Source organism: Halichoerus grypus, chromosome 5 (assembly GCF_964656455.1).
Source record: "Halichoerus grypus chromosome 5, mHalGry1.hap1.1, whole genome shotgun sequence".
Taxonomy (NCBI): Eukaryota; Metazoa; Chordata; class Mammalia; order Carnivora; family Phocidae; genus Halichoerus; species Halichoerus grypus.
Genome location: NC_135716.1, coordinates 15027781 through 15050747, shown reverse-complemented (window position 1 = coordinate 15050747; position 22967 = coordinate 15027781). Strand labels below are relative to the sequence as shown.

Genomic DNA, 22967 nt, shown 5'->3' with positions numbered 1-22967 from the left:
TCTTGTATGGGGGCTAGCTTCCAAGATGGCAAGAAGAAGAAGCTCCCAGCCAGTTAGGGCTACAGATGACATCATTTCCACCATAACTTGTTGGCCAAAGCTGTCACAGGTTCTGTCAGAACCAAAGGGATAGAGAAATACACTCTCCCTTTTGATAGGAAAATGTCAAGATCACACTGCAGAAGATCATATGGGATGAGAGATACTGATGTGGCCATCTTCCGGTGATTTTATTTTGCATGTGGGGAGAATGTGTATCATTACAGGCCAGAGGGAAAACTCTAATATCTTATCTACGAAGATGGTACTTGAATGAGTCATGCCTTCTGGTATTCATGTTCTGTGTAATTCTTACCCCTTGAATCTTGGCTGACTCTGTGACTCGCTCTTGACCGATAGAATATGGCAGAAGGGGTACTGCTTGACATTGGAAACTAGTTCATAAGAAGCCTTGCAGTGTCTTTTGGAATGAATGTGCTCATTCTTGGGGAAGCCAGCTGTCAGGTAAGAAGTTGACTACCCCAAAACCACCATGCTTCGAGGAAGTCCAAGTTAGCAACGTGGAGAGAGAAAGAGAGATGCCCTGCCAGCCACAGCTATTCCAGTCATTCCAGCACAACTGACAGACATATGAGTAAAGAAATTATCTTGGACATTGTAGACTCAGCAGGACCATGGGGAGACTAACCAAGGAATCCAGGTGATAGTCAGAATGGAAACCCCAGACACAGAGCCTTAGTGAAGCTGCCCTGGCCATTTTTAGGCATTCACGCAACCCAAGTTTAAGCACTATCCCTGCTGTGAGCTGAATAGAATAGCTATTGCTTTATGCCATTAAGATTTGGGGTGGTTTGTTATATAACAATAGATAACTAGAACACCTAATAATAATAATAATAATAATAATAAAATACTTCCAGACACTGTGCTAAGTGCATTATATATACTTAAATCATATATATATATAATTTATTTCATATACTTACATACATTTTATATATAAAATAGGTATATATATATATATATAATAGATCTATTATACATATCTATATCTAATATAATCTACACAGTAACCCTGCAAAATTAGAATTCAGAATGTTACTCTACTTTATAGAAGAAGAAAAAGTTAAGTAACTTGCTCTAGGAATCAACCATGTGGTGAAGCTAGAAGTCAAGACAGATAAGTTGAGTCTGGCAGCCACGAGAGTTCATGTCTAAGTCCAAAGCCCATGCTCTTCCTCTATTTCATACTGCTTGGTCCTTTTCTAGCCTTGGCTCAGTTGAACCAATTAACAGCTTTACAAATAGAACAGATCTTTTATGGGTGCAATATGAAGGAAGAGGAGGAATGAGCTCCATTTGTGGAAAAATACCTGGTCCTGACAGGGACATGTGATGGGGGTATGGTTGGGCTGAGGTTCTGACCACCTCTCCCTCTTCTGTTACAAATTTTCCAGAATTTTCCTGGGACTGAGTTGAGAACATATGCCATGTGAAAGTGGGAGAAGACCAGAAATAGCTCATTTGAGCTGGTGCATGAAATTTTATTGGGAACAGGTATGATTTTGGCAAGACCATGGGGCAACCAAAGAGAAGAAGACCGTAGGTCACACAAGGTGGTTCTATGCTTTAGTGACTTGAGGACAGCCTATCCAACTCATCATCAGAAGTTCCAAAAGTTGCTGAATAGTTGGAAGAACCAGGCAACTGGCTGGACTGACTTGCTCCCTGAGGCTTTTTGCAGCTGTAAGCAAGTGCCCTGAATCAATTTGATTTTCACTTTAGGAAGAGAAGAGATATGGCCATGGATTTCTACCAGTGGGAAAACGACATAGCCCTGTCTTTGCCAACTGGCTGGTCAACTCTTCTTATTGCATTAGCAGAATGAACTTTTGCTATTGGCCCCAGTACCTCTGGAAAGCCTCCATGATTCCTGTGGCCTTTTCTCTAATTTTTTTTTTTTTTTTTGCCTGAATGAACTAGTGCCTACAAGGGTACCTGAGATGCAGTATTTGTTAAATGAATGAACTTCTTCATCCTTTACTCTTCAGTATTCGGTAACATTCACAAGGTTCTTTTACCATTGAAATTAAAAATCTTAAGACCTTGGAAGCCAAGGTCTTAGAGCTAATAAATGAAGGATCTAAAGTTCACTGTTGTTGTATTTTATTTTATTTTATTTTTTTAAAAGATTTTATTTATTTATTTGACAGAAAGAGAGCGAGAGAGGGAACACAAGCAGGGGGAGTAAGACAGGGAGAAGCAGGCTTCTTGCCGAGCAGGGAGCCCAATGCAGGACTCGATCCCAGAACCCTGGGATCATGACCTGAGCCAAAGGCAGACACTTAATGACTGAGCCACCCAGGCGCCCTGTTGTTGTCTTTTATATACAGGTGATATAGTCACATATATTATATATATGTATTTGGTCGATTTCTATTATGTACACACGCATATATTTATTGTGTCAGGAACTTAAAAATTGTTATAATTATAAAATTTCATTTGGTAAAAGTGGAATGATGGCACTGGAAGGGTTGGAGGAAATGAATCATTTGGATACATCAGTTCTCTGGAAATGGTATGGGCATCTTGGATGTTAGCCCATTAAACTGGCTTATAAGATCCTTTGATTTTATAAATGAATGAAGAATGTAAATGCATGCAAATAAAGTCATGAACTGAGACTAAATGGGGAAATCTAAGAGTAGAGCTTGAGATAATATTTTATTTCTTACACTCCACCACCAAAACAACATGGCAACCAAGAGACATGTTTGAAGGGGCTCATGGGTCCCAGTGCAAAGCATACCAAAATAAAAGGACACAATATAGTATATGAGAATGAAGAGAAGTAATCGAAATCAGTACATGACAGATCCTTCATTTTCGAGACAATTGTGACAGATGTCTTCTCTTGTATGGTGTTAAAGATCACAACGAGGTACTACTGCCCTGTAGATTGGGAATTTCAGCGTAGATCATAATTTCAAAAAAATAAAAATCAATAGAGTTTTCTTTTCATTTACAGTGATTAATAGTGCAGCAAATGTCTGTATAGTTATTCCGTGAATTTGCACTTAATAGATCAGTTGCTCAAAAACTGTATTTTTTAGAAAGTAGAAAAACTATCCAGTTATATAGAGAATAACTGATGTTCTCACTAAAATCTTACAGAAAACAGATTAAAAAGAGCAGCTGCTTTGGTTAAATCTGGGATGGAGGCCCTAGGACCTTGTCCACTTGCCCTCTGTCTCTCACTCCAGGTTGGTTTATGCAGCAATACCTCTTAGACATATGTGAGGGCTCTATGAAACTCCATGTGAAATCCCTCATGGGAGATCAGTAAGCCGGAGGACTCAGTCCTCAAGTACTCATTTTTTCTAGTAGCACATATCCTCTGAATAATTCTTCATCCCTCTTTATTCTCTGTAGACAGAATTGACCAGCTGATTCAGGAGACCAGTGGGGTATTTACTTCGTGGTCTGTGGGCCACCTACATTTTCCGACTCTTTAAGAGTGAACACATTATACACACACATACATGCCCATAATTTTTCCCATGGTGTCTTCTTTGCCTGGAATGTCTTTTACTGTCTGTCAATAAATGAGAAAATTCTTCAGGGCTCAACCAAATAGTTCTTTGTATGTATCTTTATCTCACCTCTATTGGAAAATAACAACTTCCCTTGTATCACTAAAGCCTGTTATTCAGGCTTCTATATTCCATGGCATGGTGATTATTTGTGTATCTATTCTACTTATTCATTCACTAAATCATTCAATGAATATTAATTAAGCACCTATTAGGTGCTAGACGCTATTCCAGGTGCTGGAGATTTAGTACAAACAAAACGAATAAAACCTATGAGGTCAAGAGAAGTCATGTTATGTTCAGCTCCATAACCCCTGTGTTTAGTATATGAGCTGTAGTACAGCTCAATAAATATGTGTCAACATGAAATGACATAAGATCTGTTATTTGAGTACCACTCATGGTTTATATGCCCAGGACAGATGATGGATTTGAATCAGGATGAGGTTTCTCTATTTGCAATATATTTTGGAAATCATCTAACTCTTGTCAAGAAAGGCATGAGGGTTCATCACCCATGTGGCTCACTTTATTTTGGTTTCATTTATAACACAGATAGCTTTTGATGAAGATAAGCTCCCTAGCTCCCAAGATTGTACTTTTAGCAGGTCTGAGAAAGAAAACATTGGTTTAGTTAACTTTGTTTGTTTTTATTATTATTTTTTAATTTTTACAAATTTTTAAATATTTATTTATTTATTTGAGAGAGAGCGAGCACGCACGAGAGTGTGGGGGAGAGGGGCAGAGGGAGAGCGAGAGAATCCTCAAGCAGACTCCCTGCTCAGAAGGGGAGCCTGATGTGGGGCTCAATCCCAGGACCCTGAGATCATGACCTGAGCCTAAACCAAGGGTCAGACGCTTAACTGACTGTGCCACCCAGGTGCCCCTAGCCTTGTTTGTTTTTATGGAGAGCCTTTTATATTGCATCAAGAAAAAGGGTGATTATTGTAAAAATACATATAGATGGGATCAGGAATAGGAAAATCGTCAGAATTAGAGGGAGTGCAAACTATTGGCTGTTCTATTTGTCTCTTTTTCATGAACCCATGGTTTCTCTCCCATGGCTTCTCAGCTTCTACCTGCCTATCTGTTTCATTCTATTCTCTTTACTGACTGGCTTCCTCTGTTTACCTTACTTTTACTTCCTATAACTCTAGCTTGCATATTGCCCATCATAGTCTTACTTTACTTCAGGAAATTTTCCTCTCTCTCTCTTTTTAAAAAAAATTTTCTTCCTACTCATAAACTTATTTATTGAAGTATAGTATACAGGCAAAAAATTTGCACACATTTTTGGTGTAGGGCTCAATGATTTTTTCCAAAGTGAACATACTTGAATTACTACCACCTAGATAAAGAAATGGAACATTACCAGCTTCCTAGAAGCTCTCCACCTTTGTCTCAGTCACCAGCCCTTCTCCAAAGATAACTGGTAGCTTGGCTTCTAACACCATAGATTAGTTTGCCTGTTTTAACATTTATAAAAATGTAATCATATACTCTTTACTCTTTGAGTCCAGTTTCTTAGTATTTAGTACTGTATTTTTGATTTCCATCCATGTTGTTTTGTGTGGCACTGGTTCATTCATTTTAATTATGGTATAGTCATTATTGTATGAGTATACTATACCATATTATCCATTCTACTACTGATAGCCATTTGGGTTATTTCCAGTTCAGGGTTGTTATGGATAATGCTGCTATGCAAATTTTTGTTGTTTTTTGGTATTTATATTTGAGAGTTGAACTGGTTATCAGACATACAAGCTTTACTTTGGTAGATACTACCCAAGAGTTTTTCAGAGTGATTATCTCAATTTATACTCCCCCAGCAGTGCAGGAGAGTTCTACATGCTCCATATCTTCACCCTTACTGACAGTTGGTATTATCAATCTTTTTCTTTTTAGTCATTCCAGTGGGTGTGTGGCAGTATCTCATTGTAGTCCTAATTTGCATTTCCTGAATGACCAATAAGGGTAAGCATCTTTGTATGTGTTTGATGTTACTTGGGTGGGGCACCTCATATATCGTTTTGCCTGGGTCAGTCCTGGCTCACTCCTGTTGTCCTGGTATAATTATTGAGTGGTCCCAGTTTGGATGATGCATTATATGGCCACCCTACATAGCATATGTTCTTTTGTGAGGTACGGTTCAAATCTTTTCACCATTTTCCTATCACATTGTCTGCCTTTTTTTCACTGATCTATATGAACTATTTATGTCATACACATATAAGTCCTTTGTTGGTTATACCTATTGTAAATGCATTCTACTCTGTGGCTTGACAGGTCATTTCTTAATTCATTGTTTTTGGTTTTGTGTCTCACTCTTAACTGACTCTGTCTCTCAGTTACTTTCTAGGTCAATAATGGAAATAATCTGAATGGCTTCATCTTTTCATACAGGACATGGCTATGCCTCAGATACCAAAGTCCTGTTCAGTTACTTGTGCCCAAGGGATGGGGGGTGAGTCAGAGTCTGATAGTATATGACATGGCTACTCATCGCTGTCACCTGAGAAGGGGCTTTGGCAGGGCAACTTCTTTCAGAAGGAGAAGTAAACATGAAAGATGGATCTGGGTTTTCATTCTGCCTCTGCCATTCAGCTGGTTACCAATTTCGTGTTTGAGTTTCCTTATTTCCAAAAAAGAAAGAAGTGCTTATTTTATAGTGTTCTTGAAAGGATTAAGTGCCATATTTTATACAAAGCACATAGCGCCATGCATTGAAGATAATGGATGTCTAGTAGGTGCACGTTTCATTCTTTTTTTTCTTTCTTATTTTCTTTCCTTCCCTTCTTCTCTCCTTTATTCTCCTTGCCCTGTTTCCTTCCTTTTATATGTGACATAAAGGAAATAGAAGATCTGATCTCTTTGCTGTGGACCCACAACCTTGCTGTAGATGCATGACTTAGCACACATAAAATTTTAATGTGCCACACGGAAGAGTATATAATCAAGTACAAAAGTGGGGGCACGTGGGCTATAAGACTTATCAAAGTTCAAAGAGAGGCATGATTGAAGATATTCTCCATGAAAAACAGGAATGAATTCTTTAAAGCACATTTGAAGAGATAATGTTAATCAAATCTCTAATACAGCTGCTTGATGGAAGACATTTAGTTATGCTTGAAGTAAGTGCTTTGAAATTTCAGTTGTTCATCCATTAGAAACAGACATCTGCAATTTAGGAAGTAAAAACAAGTAGCAGATTATTACCCTTCAAGTCTGTTCTCTTGTCTCTTTGTTATGCACTGATAAAACCAGGCCAGTCAATGACATGTCACCCTAATTGATTTTAATTAGTGTTCCACAAAAGAAAACTGATAAAAATCACTCTGAGAGCATGTACCCGGTGGAATCTTTGAACATTGTTGAATTTGGGGTTTCCAGGACATCTAGAACAAATAAAGGTGGATTACAACAGCTTTGATGAAAACTAGTCATACCTTTCTCTTTATTGTATATTCATGAAGCACTCTTTATTTATTTTTTTTCTTTTAAATCATTTGGAAAGTGGGTAATTGTTATCTACGAACAACTGGAAGACAAGTGGCTTATTTTGTTTTTATCATAATTTTGGAGAAAAGTTATAAATAGGCGTTCCTGTCTATATGCATGTCTCTTCATCTGGAAGGTTCTTACTGATTTTTTTCAAGATGCAGGAAAACTTTGGCTTTTTCCTTAAGGCTTTTGCCCATTTATTCCAGAAAAAATAAGTATTGTGACCTCTGCCTCGATCATTTAACAACCATTACTATGCCACGTGTGGTGGTGGGTGGTGGGTATGCAATAGTGAAAAATATAGTCATGATCCCTGCCTGAGGCATGGAGCTTACCCAGTTATAGTCATTACGATATTGTTTAAAAATTATCTGTTATAGAAATTTCTCCCCATCTGGTGTGGAAACTTTTGAAGATGAAGTCTATGTCTATTCATGTCAGTATACCCCTCATCCTACATGGTGCTGGCACTCAGTAAATTTTTATTGAATCATTTTGAGTTGATTCTGGCCAGTCTTACAACCATTGTGTGTGTGTGTGTGTGTGTGTGTGTGTGTGTGTGTGTGTGTGTTACTTATTAGAACATTCCTGAGGCTTTTCCTCTTTCACTCTATCCTTCCGGCAATTCTATTTTAGGTTTCAATTCAGGCTGGGATTATGTAGGAAGGTAAAATGAGCAAAATCCATGTACCTTAGAGTCATATGTCATCTTAGATGGATTGACAGTTGTTGCCTAGAGTTGTGTGGGGAAAGATTCTAAGATGTCCTTGCAATACTGTGGAAAGAGTGCTGTGATCGATTAGTGATGTCTTCCAGGGATGGTGGACAGACAGAAATAGCATAGATGCTGTGTATCTGTCATCTCTGTTTTGTGCCTTGAGACACAAACTTGAGAAGGGAAAAAAGGAATATGGGCAGACTATTGGTTTGGAGCCAGCAAAGATGAAAAAAAGCACAGGTTAACCTTTTACTATCTTGTGTCTGGGGTGAGATGATTGACAATATTCAAGTCAGAAAGCTGGGACCTTATCTGTATTACTTATTATTGATCACAGACACTCAGTAACTGTTACAGAAGTTGGGCATGTGAATGAACCAAAGTCTTGTGATCTCCGTCCTGTGGGTCAATAGATCCTCTGTCCCTCTAACTTAAAGTTCTCTAATTTCTTCATCTATCTTAAGAGATGAAGTGAATCTAATACCCACAACACTCATGCCCTACTTGGGAAAGTTAGTTATGGTATTGGAACTTGAAACTATAATCACCCGACCTATGAATTTCAGAGTGGAAGTTGGTTATGTCCGATTTCAGCTTGAGTTTTGCTCCTTGTGTAATGTTAAGCAAATCAATGTATTTTTCTGTGCACTTTAGTTTTCTCATCTATGAATTGAGGTGATTGGACTAAATGATGCTGAAGATTCTTTTATCTTTTTTTAAAACATACATTTATTTATTTATTTATTTATTTATTTATTTATTTGAGAGAGAGTGTGTGTGTATGAGGGCAGAGGGAGAGGGAGAATTTTAAGTAGATTCCATGCTAAGCTTGTAGGCCCGTGCAGGGCTCTATCTCATGACCCTGAGATCACAACCTGAGTGGAAACCAAGAGTTGGTAGCTTAGCCAACTGTGCCACCCAGACACCCCTTGAAGGTTCTCTTTAAATTTAATATTCTGTGTTCAGCTTGAGACCAAAGTTCACCAGGATTATTCTACCAACTACCCACCCTGTCGGCTGCTACCACATCATGGTAGTTTTTCACTCCCAGGATCTGACAGGACCCTGGCAGGATGAGGGAATTGTGGCTGATCTCTTGATCACTAGGGAAGGGTTAGATCCTTGAGGGCAGGACCCATATCTCACACATTTTCATACTTCTGTGCTCATCACTTTTGTGTTGAATCAATGAAGCACAACTTTTACTGACAGGAGGACTCTGGAGGAATTCGTGAGCACCAGTTTCTGGGGAGCATCATCTGTGTAATTAACTTCAGTCTGGAACCTGAGGGTAGCAACTGAGTCAGCTTATCAAAAGGTCACACAAAATCTGCTGCCCAGGACAGGGACTGGTTATGGGTTGTGGTTATTGCTGTTTTAAGAAGAGAGGGGGAAAAGGCCTTGTTTCTAAGGAAAATCTTAGTGAATGTGCTTGATTGCTCTTGTATCTTTTATGTTCTTCCTGACTAGGTATTCACCGCGGGAACATAATGAGGATGCTTGGAGGCAGGGGCAGGGAAAATGTAGTATATACTACATCAAACAGGAGCTATTTCTCCTTTCCACTTTTTCCTCAGTTCCATTCCTATTCCACCTTCAGCATAGTCCAGGAGAGAATGAGTTTACAACTTTAAGTGCCTGGGAAGAGATCTTAATTTTTAGCCTGACAGGTATAAGAAGGGAGGCTATACATATGATTAGTTCCTAATAACCTCCTAATAGGACATTCGGTTCCCTTCCCTCTCCTTGCACACAGAGTGGTGACCCAAACACCATAAATGGAATTCTGATGACTCTCCTTTGTCTATGGCTGAAGCAGACGGATTTTAATACAAAATTACAGATTCCCAGGTCTTTCTATCAGAGTCAGATTTCATTGGTATGGAGGAGGGCTGTGGGAATTTTTAGTTTTACAAAGTTACCCTAGGTAATTCTGATAACGAGTCAGGTTTAGGATCCACTGATGTACTAAATAAAGTCAACCTTTCATAGCATGGCATTCAAAACCCTTTCTCCTTTGCAACTTCTAGCCATTTCTTCTGTGCCATTCCTACCGCCATGCATCACCAGATCGCTGTGGCTCTCAAACATGACAGGTTCTGGGCACCTCCATGCTTTTGCTCATGCTGTACCCTGTACCCACAAGGCTTTTGCACAGGTGTTTGGTGAATTTATCATCCTGTGCATTCTGTCTCTGAGTGTCCTGGTAACTGTCCATCCACCTGCAGAATTAATCGATCTCTTTTTGTGTTCCCATAATCCATTGAACATTTTGTCTCTATTACAGCTACAGCGACATATTTTCTACTCCTAAAATTGGCACAAACAGCTGAATAGTGGGATAGAGTATTTTAAATAGAACAGAGTATTTAAAATTATTTTTATGCTTAATTTATGAATTTTTAACCAAGATAAAAATAACGTATGTTAAATCAAATAATACAGAAGTAAGCTTATAATAAAAAACGAAACCTTTCATTTCCCTCTTCCTGCTCTGGTTCTAATTGCCTGAGACAATAGTTTAAGAAATCGATTTTTTAAAATCAGATAATGCAAAATTTAGCGGAATCAAAGGGGGCAGTGAAAAGTAGCTCTTTTTTTCTATTTCTGTCCACCAGATACCCATCTCCTCTCTCCAGAGATTCACACTACTACCAGTTTCTTGTGAATTCCTCTTGGGATAGTCTATGAGTTTTCAAATACATATTCACACACACACACACACACAGAATCATACTGTATTACTGTATACACATTGTACCTTGCTTTTATTACTTAATATGTCTTAGAAATTTATTCCATATTTGTACATAGAGGAATCTCTCATTCTTTTGTTCATTGTGTACTATTTCATTGTTATTAGCTGTCTATGATTTACATAAATTCTCTACTGATAGAAATTTAGATTGCTGTGAAACTTTTGCCACTACAAATAATTATGTAGTATATATATATCATTTTTTTTAAGTGCAAGAATACCTGAAGGATAAATTCCAAAGGGTGGAATTGCTGGGTGTACATTTTTATATTGAATAGGTTTTTCCAAGTTGTTCTTCATAGAGCACATGAACTTGTACTCCCACTGCAAATGCATTTGTTAAACCATTTTGTTAAGCTTTTAAAAAAACTTTTTGTCAATCTGATATTTAAGGGAGTGGTATCTCCTTATGGTTATAATTTGCATATCATTATAATGAGACCGCACATCTTCTATATGGTTCAGAGCCAGTTGTATATTTTTTCTGGAAGCTTCCTGTTCCCTTCATGATGTATTTTTAAAAGTATTAATCAAAATTATTCATTTTTTCCCTTTCTGGGCTCTGGAATTTGTGTCATACTATTTACCCTGCAGAAATTATATTTAAGAATTACCTCTACAGTTTAAAAAATTATTTTCCTCTAGAACATTTATGACTTGATGATGTCATTTCAATATTTTCTCTAGTTGAAATTTGCTTTGTTGTGAAGAATGGATTTGGAATCAAGCATAATTTTGTTCTCCCCCCCTCCAACGGGTACTCAGTTATGCTGACACCACTAACTGAATAATCTATATTTTCTCAACTGAATGGAAAGCCACCTGTTTCACTTATGGATTGAGGTTTAACACATATTGATTCTGTTCTCCATTTCATTCCAATGTTTTTTAATTCATGTGACAATATAATGCTATTTAAATTTTTGTAGTCTTTATAAAATATTTCAGTATCTGATTAGAGTACTTCCTGTCTCATTACTCTTCATTTTCAGAATATACTAAAAATATGTCTTTGCATATAGACTTTAGAACCGGAGTGCCTTATTTGAAATTTATGATAACATCAAATTTAAATTTTTATCTGGATTGCATTAAATGTATATATTATGTTGGGAATAATTAGCATATTTAACACATTGTGTCTTTATATCTGAGAACACATTATACCTTTCCTTGGCTTAATTTTTTTTTGTATGTGTATATCCTTTAGAAGTATTTTAAAGTTTCTTCATATAGTTCTTCCAGATTTCTCATTAACTGTATTCCTGAGTATTTTAAACTTTTTTTTTAATGATCCCTGGTCAGGTTTTAAAAAATATTATTATTAGCCCAGTGATGGGTGTTCAGGAGGGCACATATTGCAAGGAGCACTGGGTGTTATATGCAAACTGAATCATGGAACACTACAAAAACTAATGAAGTACTGTATGGTGACTAACATAACATAATAAAAAAATAATAAAAAAACAAAAATAAAAAATAATTATTATTGTTATAGAACTCAGCTGCCCGGAATGGCCAGCAATCCCTGTACCGATGGGTGAAAGATGACTCCAAACTTTGCTGTGAAAGAGAGGAGAAGGCAAGGGGGTCAAGTGCACAGAGACGAAGACCCTTTGCTCTTCTTTGCTCCCGCTTTTATTGGTCCTTCAGGATAATAACAAATCCTTATCACTGTGTCTCAAGCCCGTGATGTGTGACATGGTAGGTCTTACCGAAACTGAGAGGACTTATGGGAAAGATAAGATATGCTAATTTACGTGTTCTACTAAACATAGCCTAAGGGACAATGCATACATCTCTTAGATCACAGGGTGGCTCTTTGGGCTAAGAGAGCTTCGGGAAAGGCAACTCCCTGCAGCATTCCAACGGCAGAGTGGTCACGCGGGCCCCAGCATTCCAAAGACCCACGCCCTTCTCCGAAACCTTCCCTCGCCCCCAGCGCCCTCTGTATTACATTTTAGCAATCCAGCTATTATGGCTGATTTCATGCTCTACATTAACCCCAACACTCGGCTATGTAATATGAGGGACTCAGCATGGTTATAGTACCTGTCAACATTTTTACCTCTTCTAAACTCTTGCTAATTATATAGTCTCTACACAGTCATGATTACATTGAGTTTCTTTTAACAGTCATAATTTCTACAGTTGTTTTAGTATTCATACATTTATTTCTAAACGGACTCACTGCTCACCACCAGTACATTTGCTAGAGGTTTTCTAATGATATCTTGGTTGGCTGAATTTTACCCCATAGGAGCTTCTTCAAGAAGGGCACATGGACACTCTATTTCCCAAATACTTTCTTGTTTGAGAATATTTGTTTTGTCTTTGTATTTGAACACTATTTTACCTATCTATAAAATTCTTGTATCTTGCTTTCTCTTCTTCAGAGAGCGCTTTATAAATCTTGTTCCTACAGGTTAAAGGTTGCTGTAGAAAAGACTGTGGCCAGCCTTAGAAATGACTTGCCCCAAGAAATGACTTGATCTTAGAAATGACTTGCCCTTAGAAATGACTTGATCTTCTTATTTTGCCTGAAAAATTTTTTATTTTTGAAATCTGTTAACTTTATTATTGTATACTTTTGTGTTAATGGTTTGTAAAGTTTTACTGGGACATATGCCCTTCAGTTGATATATTCAAGCTCGCTTTATTTCTGAATTTTATTCCTTTTTTCCCTATTTTTTTTCTGGATACTTCCTTCATGACCACCAGCTCTTACCTGTTTTCCATTTTATTATGTTTTTTACTTTAAGTCTCTAATCTGTATCTTTTTACTTACCTGCCTTTCTTAATTTTCTTCTCTTGGCCCTTACTGTGTTTTTGGTAGTGTTAATTGTCCTCTCTACCTTCCTATTGTGCCCTTTATTTAGGATTACTTTCCTTACTATTTTTTCCCTGAGTTCTACAAGCTGACGACTTTTTTTTTTTTTTTTTTTTTTTTTGGTAAGGCTATAGAATTTTTGAACAAATGTTTTCTTTACTTTGGAAATGTGCGTGTGTGTGGGTATGTGTAGGTGTGTGTGTTTAATTTTTATTTTTATTTTGTTGTGATAAGAACATTTAACATGAGATCCACCCTCTTAATAGATTTTAAAAATGTACAATATAATATTGTTAACCATAAGCATCGCATCCCATAGCATTCTCTAGAACTTATCTTGCATTACTGAACCTCTATACCCATTGTTTTAAAGAGGAAGTTGTTTAATTTTTATGGTACTAATTTTGATAACAATTTCATCTGCCATTATAATTTTCATGGTCATATATTCCTGGTGAGTGTTCTTTGCCATTTAGGTTACTTCCATTCTTTCTTCTTTTTTATGTAGTAGGCATTGTATTTTGAAGAAGGTGACTCTTTTCTGAAAATACTCAATATTTTTTAAAGATTTTATTTATTTATTTGAGAGAGAGAGAGAGTGAGAGGGAGCATGAGCTGGGGGAGAGACTGATGGAGAAGGAGAGGCAGACTCCTGGCTGAATAGGTAGTCCAATGTGGGACTTGATCCCAGGACCCTGGGATCATGACCTGAGCCAAAGGCAGATGCTTAACTGACTGAGCCACCCAGGCACCCCTGAAAATACTCAATTTTTAAATAAGGTAAGTTTTTCATAGAGTAACTTTTTACATGAGGCTCATATAGGGGAAGGGCCATATCATAAACCCAGGAGAGCAGGAATTTCCCTGGTTCTGTGAGACTAGATTGTGTGTACAAGTGAATTCTTTCAGCCTTCACTGGTTCCAAGCAGACAGATACCAACCTCCAGGGTGGCTCCCAACTCAGAAGCTCCTCCAAAGGAGCTCCAAACACAAAAGTATACAATAATAAAGTTAACAGATTTATTGCCCGCTTCTTAGTGGTGACAAAAGGACTTAAGGATGCTCCTTCATCAGTTTGTGTCCATTTTATATGTAGTTTTTAAGAGGACAATTATTTTGACCCTCAAGATATGTCATGTACTTTTGAAATTGTGATCTACTGTCTGCATAAAATTCCAAACCACAGGCATCCTTCCTAACTTTTTTCCCCTGTGTTAGGCGACTCTCACACATATGAGGCCTGATGATTGTTATTATTATTCCCATTTTTACAGGAAAAAAAAAAAACCCAGAAGCTCAAATAAAATAAAATGATTCATTTAAAGTCACTTAATTGGTAACTGGTTGAATTGGAAGGTAAGACTAAGTCTTGACAGAAGGGGAGCTCTGTCCCTTCTACCACGTAACTTCACTGCTACTGTTAGCATTTCATTGCATGTCCTCATTGTTCTCTATTTGCTGCTGGTGTGAATCTCTCATGCTCATGAAATAATAAATTCCCTGAATTCAAAGACCTTGCTTTCTACTTCTAGATTCTTATGAGCACCATATATTTGGTAAATTCTTGCTTTGCTCATGTCACAGACTTAAAAGGAGGAAGGGCCTCTGATTGTTAAAGCCATCTGGGCCTTGGAGAACAACTATGGTAAGATTCTTATTAAGTCTCTTGATTTTATTTTCAAGGCATCCTGATTCTTTTGAAAACAGTCTGTGTTACATACTCTTATTTCAAGATTCTATCATTGTATCCTCTATGTTCTGTCATTTGGGGAGTTGGTTGTCTTTAGGAGATGTTACATTTAGGTTTTCATGGGGCAAGATACTCAATGGGATGTAATGGCATCTCTTTTAAATTCCAGTTATGCCATTTTAGAGGCAGTCAAACACCAATAAAGTATGGGACGTGGTTATCTACTGAGCTGAATTCTTGGGGGTGTGTTGATATTATTACAAGGATATATTACTCCCTGGTGTGTGCACAACAAGGCTGAGAAAAAGAATGTTAATCCTTTCCTGGAAGTGTTTTTTGTTCCATCAAGAAGAGAAATGGGAATTACAGAAGGGGAGAGCAAAGTGTTAGAAGAGTATATTCTTTGTTCCAAGACGTTAAAATGACATATAGGCTTCTAGATTTGATTCCAGATTTACATTTGTACCTTCTCATCCTTGGCCTTGGGCCTTGCAGGAAGACTTATGATTCCAAAAGAGAGCAATTTCCTCTGATTCATTTAGGGCTATGGTTAAATTTATTGGGGGGAAGTTTGTGTTTTAGTTACCAGGGAACAGTTTGATTTCTCCAAGGAACACAAAATCTCAGAAGCCAAAACCAAAACCAGTAGTCTATAAAATTCATGGAAAATGATTTAAGAAAAAAATTCACCTTCAATCTTTTTAACACGTTAATTACTTTTCCCCAAGCTTTGTTCACATATAGACCCATGTAAAAACATGGGTATAAGCTGACATATATTTCACAGTCCTCTTTGTTTGCTTTACATTCTACCACAAATATTTTTATGATGAATTGTTTCTTCATAATTTTAATTTTTAGTGGCTGATAAAAATCCACTGAATTATAGTACCATAATTTTCTTCATCATCTTTCTATGATCAGATTTTAAGGGCTTTTTTGCTCACAATTAATGCCACAATAAATAACTCCACATATCCCTTTCTCTTCCCTCCTTCCCTTCTTCCCTCCCTCGCTTCTTCCTTCTTTTTTTTTTTTTGTTAAAATATTTCTTTAAGATGAATTATTTATAGTGAGATTTCTGAACCAAGGAACATGGATATTTCCAGCCGTCTTGATACTTCTTGTCAAAGTGCTTAGAGAAGACATTTCTAAATATTTAGACTTCCTGAGTATCCTCTATTTTCTGTCCTCTATCTTCTAATGGAGCTGTTATTCTTGCATTCTTAGTAATCATCATTACTAGGAGTATCCACAAAGAGGCCCATTGGTCAGTTTTGCTGCTACCACTCTAACCACTGTGGGTTAATTGCTTGCCTGGATTATGCCAACAGCTGCCTACCTCGTGCCCCATTGCTTTCACTCTTGTCCTTCCAAAAATCTTTTCTTTATACATCTATTAAAGCACTGTGGTATAATAAATACATATTTAGTCTTTGTCCTCTCTTCCTGGCACACACAGCTCCTAAAACCCTTGAAATCTCTGAGTGATAAGAGTATCTTTTATATGTTAGTGAGATGACTGGTCACTGGGGGTCCCTAGACAGTTTCAAGGAGATGGTCACCAGAAAGACCAAGGTTTGATTAGAGGGTTGGAACTTTCATTCCCATCCCCAACCTCTGGGGATAAATCGATAGCCAATGATTAATGTCATGCTTATGTAATGAAACCATAAAAACTACTAAACAAAGAGGTTCAGAAATCTTGGGGTTGGTAAGCACATCAGGGTGTTGGGAGGATGATGTACCCAGAGAGATCATGGAGCCTCCCTGTCCCTTGCCCATACTTTCATCTATGCATTAATTCTATCTGGCTATTCCCAAGTTGTCCTTTATAATAAATTGGTAATAGTAAGTAAATAAATAATTAGGGAAATGTTTTCTTTTTTTTAAGACAAATTAGATTTCATTTTTATTTTTTTTATTATGTTCAGTTAGCCACTGTATAGTACATAATTAGTTTTTGGTGTAGTTTTCAATGATTCATTAGTTAAGTATAACACCCAGTGCTCATCACAACACATGCCTTCCTCAATACCCATCACCCCATCCCGTTACCCCCTCCCCCCACCCTCCTCCCCTCTGAAACCCTCAGATTGTTTCCCAGGGTCCATAGTCTCTCATGGTTCCTCACTAGCCATCAGGGCAATACAAATCAAAACCACAATGAGATACCACCTTACACCAATTAGAATGGCAAAAATTAATAAAACAGTAAACAACAAATGTTGGCAAGGATGTAGAGAAAGGGGAGCCCTCTTATACTGTTGGTGGGAATGCAAACTGGTACAGCCACTCTGGAAAACAGTATGGAGGTTCCTCAAGATGTTAAGAATAGAGCTACCCTATGACCCAGCAATTGCGCTACTAGGTATTTACCCCAAAGATACAGATGTAGTGAAAAGAAGGGGCACATGCACTCCAATGTCCACAGCAGCAATATTCACAATAGCCAGACTGTGGAAGGAGCTGAGATGCCCTTCAACAGATGAGTAGATAAAGATGTGGTCCATGTATACAATGGAATATTATTCAGCCATCAGAAAGGATGAATATCCACCATTTGCATCGACACGGATGGAGCTGGAGGAGATTAGGTTAAGTGAAATAAGTCAAGCAGAAAAAGACAATTATCTTATGGTTTCACTCATATGTGGAATATAAGCAATAGCACGGAGGACCATAGGGGAAGGGAGGGAAATCCAAAGGGGGAGAAATCAGAGGGGGAGAGGAAAATGTTTTCTGAGTCCTGTGAGTGGGAACTTCTGACTTTATAGGCAGGTTAAACTGAAGTGTGGGTAACTGGGACCTGATATGGGCAACTGGTGTCTGACATGAGGGTGGTCTTATGGGACCACGCCCTTAAAACTGTGGGATCTGCCATCTGAGACTGGAGTGGCAGTCTGAATTGTCACATCTTCATATGGCTCCAGATAGTTAGTGTTAGAATTGAATTGAATTGTAAAACACCCAGTTGGTGTCAAAATTGGTTGGTGTCAGGAGGAAAAAAACTTCAAACACAAATCTAATAACTCTCACCTACTTGAGCCTTTCCCACTGCATTTAGAATGAAATTGAAATCTTTTGTGTGCAAAGGATACAAACATAGTGATCCGAAGGGGCACCTGCACCCCAGTGTTTATAGTAGCAATGTCCACAATAGCCGAACTATGGAAAGAGCCCAGATGTCCATCAACAGATGAATGGATAAAGACGATGTGGTGTATATATACACAATGGACTACTACTCAGCCATCAAATAAAGGAAATCTCACCGTTTGCAACAATGTTGATGGAACTAGAGGGTATTATGCTAAGTGAAATAAGTCAATCAGAGAAAGACAATTATGATTTCACTCATATGTGGAAATTAAGGAACAAAACGGAGGATCATAGGGGAAGGGAGGGAAAAATAAAATAAGATGAAATCAGAGAGGGAGACAAACCATAAGAAACTCTTAACTCTAGGAAATAAACTAAGGGTTGCTGGAGGGGAGGTGGGTGGGGAGATGGGGTAACTGGGTGATGGGCATTAAGGAGGGCACGTGATGTAATGAGCACTGGCTGTTATATGCAACTGATGAATCACTAAACTCTACCTCTGAAACTGATAAAAACATAATTAAAAAAATACCTTTGTGTGTCTATCAGCCATTTGGAGTCTGCCCCCCCCCCCACTTCTCCACACTCACTCCCTAATACTCTCCTCTTACTCATTACTTCCCTGACACACTTATCTTCTATTATTTTATTATTTTAAAACATACCAAGTTCATGACCACTTTATTGCCTGTGCTTTGCCTAGCCATCTTCCTTCAGACCTTCATGTGGCTTGTTCTTTCATATTTATCAGGCTTCAGCTCAAGTGGCACTTCCTTAGGGATGCTTTTTTCCAACCATCCTGACTGGAGTAGCATTTTCTCTCTCCCTAGTTTCTAGTCATTCTTTTTTTTTTTAAATTTAATTTAATTTTATTATGTTAGTCACCATACAATACATCATTAGTTTTTGATGTAGTGATCCACGATTCATTGTTTTCGTATAACATCCAGTGCTCCATGCAGTATGTGCCCTCCTTAATACCCATCACCAGGTTAATGATCCCCCCAGCCCCCTCCCTTCTAAAACCCTCAGTTTGTTTCTTGGGGTCCATAGTCTCATGGTTCGTCTCCCCCTCTGATTCCCCCCCTTCATTTTTCCCTTCCTTCTCCTAATGTCCTCCATGCTATTCCTTATGTTCCACAAATAAGTGAAACCATACAATAATTGACTTTCTCTGCTTGACTTATTTCACTTAGCATAATCTCCTCCAGTCCATCCATGTTGATGTAAAAGTTGGGTATTCATCCTTTCTGATGGCTGAGTAATATTCCATTGTATATATGGACTACATCTTCTTTATCCATTTATCTGTTGAAGGGCATCTCGGCTCTTTCCACAGTTTGGCTATTGAGGACATTGCTGCTATGAACATTGGGGTGCATATGGCCCTTCTTTTCACTACATCTGTGTCTTTGGGGTAAATACCCAGTAGTGCAATTGCTGGGTCATAGGGTAACTCTATTTTTAATTTTTTGAGGAAACTCCACACTGTTTTCCAAAGTGGCTGTACCAACTTGCATTCCCACCAACAGTGTAAAAGGGTTCCCCTTTCTCCACAACCTCTCCAACATTTGTTGTTTCCCGTTTTGTTAATTTTTGCCATTCTAACTGGTGTAAGGTGGTATCTCAATGCAGTTTTGATTTGAATTTCCCTGATGGCTAATGATGATGAACATTTTTTTCATGTGTCTGTTAGCCATTTGTATGTCTTCTTCAGAGAAGTGTCTGTTCATGTCTTCTGCCTGTTTTTTGACTTGATTATTTGTTTTTTGGATGTTGAGTTTGAGAAGTTCTTTATAGATCTTGGATACCAGCTCTTTATCTGTAGTGTCATTTGCAAATATCTTCTCCCATTCTGTGGGTTGCCTCTTTGTTTTGTTGACTGTTTCCTTTGCTGTGCAGAAGCTTTTTATCTTGATGAAGTCCCAAATGTTCATTTTTACTTTTGTTTCACTAGCCTTTGGAGATGTATCTTGAAAGAAGTTGCTGTGGCCGATGTCAAAGAGGTTACTGCCTATGTTCTCCTCTAGGATTTTGATGGATTCCTGTCTCACATTGAGGTCTTTCATCCATTTTGAGTTTATCTTTGTGAATGGTGTTAGAGAATGGTCGCATTTCATTCTTCTGTATATAGCTGTCCAATTTTACCAGCACCATTTATTGAAGAGACTGTCTTTTTTCCATTGCATATTTTTTCCTGTTTTGTCAAAGATTATTTGACCATAGAGTTGAAGGTCCATATCTGGGCTCTCTATTCTGTTCCATTGGTCTATATGTCTGTTTTTGTGCCAGTAACATGCTGTCTTGGTGATCACTGCTTTGTAATATAGCTTGAAATTGGGCAACATGATGCCCCCAGCTTTGTTTTTCTTTTTCAACATTTCCTTGGCGATTCGGGGTCTTCTCTGATTCCATACAAATTTTAGGATTGTTTGTTCCAGCACTTCAAAAAATGTCATTGGGTTTTTGATCAGGATGACATTGAAGGTATAGATTGCTCTGGGTAGCATAGACATTTTAACAATGTTTATTCTTCCGATCCATGAGCATGGAATGTTTTCCATCCTAGCTAATAGGATCCAACAATACATTAAAAGGATCATCCACCACGACCAAGTGGGATTTATCCCCGGGATGCAAGGGTGGTTCAACATTCGCAAATCAATCAGTGTGATAGAACACATTAATAAGAGGAGAAAGAAGAACCATATGGTCCTCTCAATTGATGCAGAAAAAGCACTTGACAAAATACAGCATCCTTTCCTGTATAGGGAGTATACAGGTGTATATAGGAGTATAGGGATAGAGGGAACATTTCTCAAGTTATAAAATCCATCTATGAAAAACCCACAGCAAATATCACCCTCAGTGGGGAAAGCTGAGAGCCCTTCCCTTAAGATCAGGAACACAACAAGGATGCCCACTCTCACCACTATTGTTCAACATAGTACTAGAAGTCCTAACAATAGCAATCAAACAACAAAAAGAAATAAGAGGTATTTAAATTGGCAAAGAAGAAGTCAAACTCTCTCTCTTCACAGATGACATGATACTTTATGTGGAAAATCCAAAAGACTCCACCCCCAAATTACTAGAACTCATACAGCAATTCGGTAATGTGGCAGGATACAAAATCAACGCACAGAAATCAGTTGCTTTCTTTTTCTTTTTTTTTTTTTTTAAAGATTTTATTTATTTGACAGAGAGAGACACAGCGAGAGAGGGAACACAAGCAGGGGGGAGTGGGAGAGGGAGAAGCAGGCTTCCCATGGATCAGGGAGCCCGACGCGGGGCTCGATCCCAGGACCCTGGGATCATGACCTGAGCCGAAGGCAGACACTTAACGACTGAGCCACCCAGGCGCCCCTCAGTTGCTTTCTTATACACTAACAACGCAACTGTAGAAACAGAAATTAGAGAAATGATTCCATTTACAATAGCACCAAAAACCATAAGATACCTCGGAATAAATCTAACCAAAGAGGTAAAGGATCTATACTCTAGGAACTACAGAACACTCATGAAAGAAATTGAAGAAGACACAAAAAGATGGAAAAACATTCCATGCTCTAGTCATTCTTCATACTTTAATACTGATTTATTTTTCTATATAGCAATTCTGCCTATCTATCTACCTACCTATCTAATATTTATTATTTTTCTTTCTTCAACACTAAAATGCATGCTTTGTTAGTTTAAGGACTGTATTTATCTTGTTCACTGACTGCATTATGGCTGAAACCAAATAAGTGTCATTTGAATGCATGAATAAATGGACTCCCTTTCATGGAGGCTGGAAGTTGGAGTCCCATTTTTATTGTAAGCTTAGGGTGTATAATTCTACAATGCTCTGTAATTTCATGGTCCTATGTCTCATTTGGATGTGCTGAAATTCTGAGTGAAATATCTAGAATCAAAAGGAAAATTATAGGCATTGGATGTAAACTGAAATACCCACTTCCTGAATTGTGCCCTCTTGTTTCTTTGGGTTCTTTCTTTGAGCAAGTATTTTTTTAGCTTTATTGTGGACATAACATTGAGTTAGACACTAAGAAAGACACATAAAAAGTGCTATAAATAGCTTTTGCTTTTCAGGAACATGTAACTCATTTGTGAAGACAACAGAATATATATGCATGCTTTCTTCCCCCACACATATACATATACACATATAATGATGAGCTAAAATACTAACAAGAGTAGTAATAAAAGTAACCAATAATTTTTGAGTGTTAAGTATATCAGGCACTTTACTAAATGTTTTATATTAATATAACTTATTTAATATTCATGATAACCATATGTACTTGGTATTACATTCCTCATCTCTAAGAGGAGAAAATTCAGATTCACTAGTAACTCGCTCAAGACTATATAGTCAGGAAATCCTGAGTTTAAGATCATCATGCTATTAAGTAACATTTTGGGTATAGAATAAAGTGTTGGATATATTTTGAAGGATTTTCACATTTTTAAAAGACAAAAGAGACAAGAAAACGTAATTAAACTGGGAACATAGTGTGAACAAAGTTTGCCCATTGGAAACGTGAAATGAAATTCTCAGGTTAAAGTCCCTGGAATAGAAGCTTCCAGACACTACCAGCTCTGTGATTAGGGACCTCCTCACAGCTGGAGTGACTGAATCCCTAAACTGTAGAATTGGACCTGCTCAAATGAAGGAAGCATATTGGTAGTTTCTTACTTTTTTGCTGCAAATTGAGCTGGTATTTCACTTCCCAATGATGAATCATAAATACTGTTCAGCCTCT

The 22967-nt window shown here is 37.7% G+C and overlaps 1 long non-coding RNA gene across 2 annotated transcripts in view; it reads left to right on the top strand.

The window, feature by feature from the left end:
- Positions 1-22967, top strand: part of LOC118542443 (uncharacterized) — a 117608-nt gene that overhangs the window by 79275 nt on the left and 15366 nt on the right. Inside the window, exon 1 of one of the 2 annotated variants that reach the window (XR_013447475.1) lies at positions 5511-5573. The exons of the other annotated variant lie outside the window; for it this stretch is intronic. This is a non-coding gene — a long non-coding RNA (uncharacterized LOC118542443). Of the gene's footprint in view, positions 1-5510; positions 5574-22967 lie in introns of those variants that run through there. 2 annotated transcript variants of the gene reach the window in all.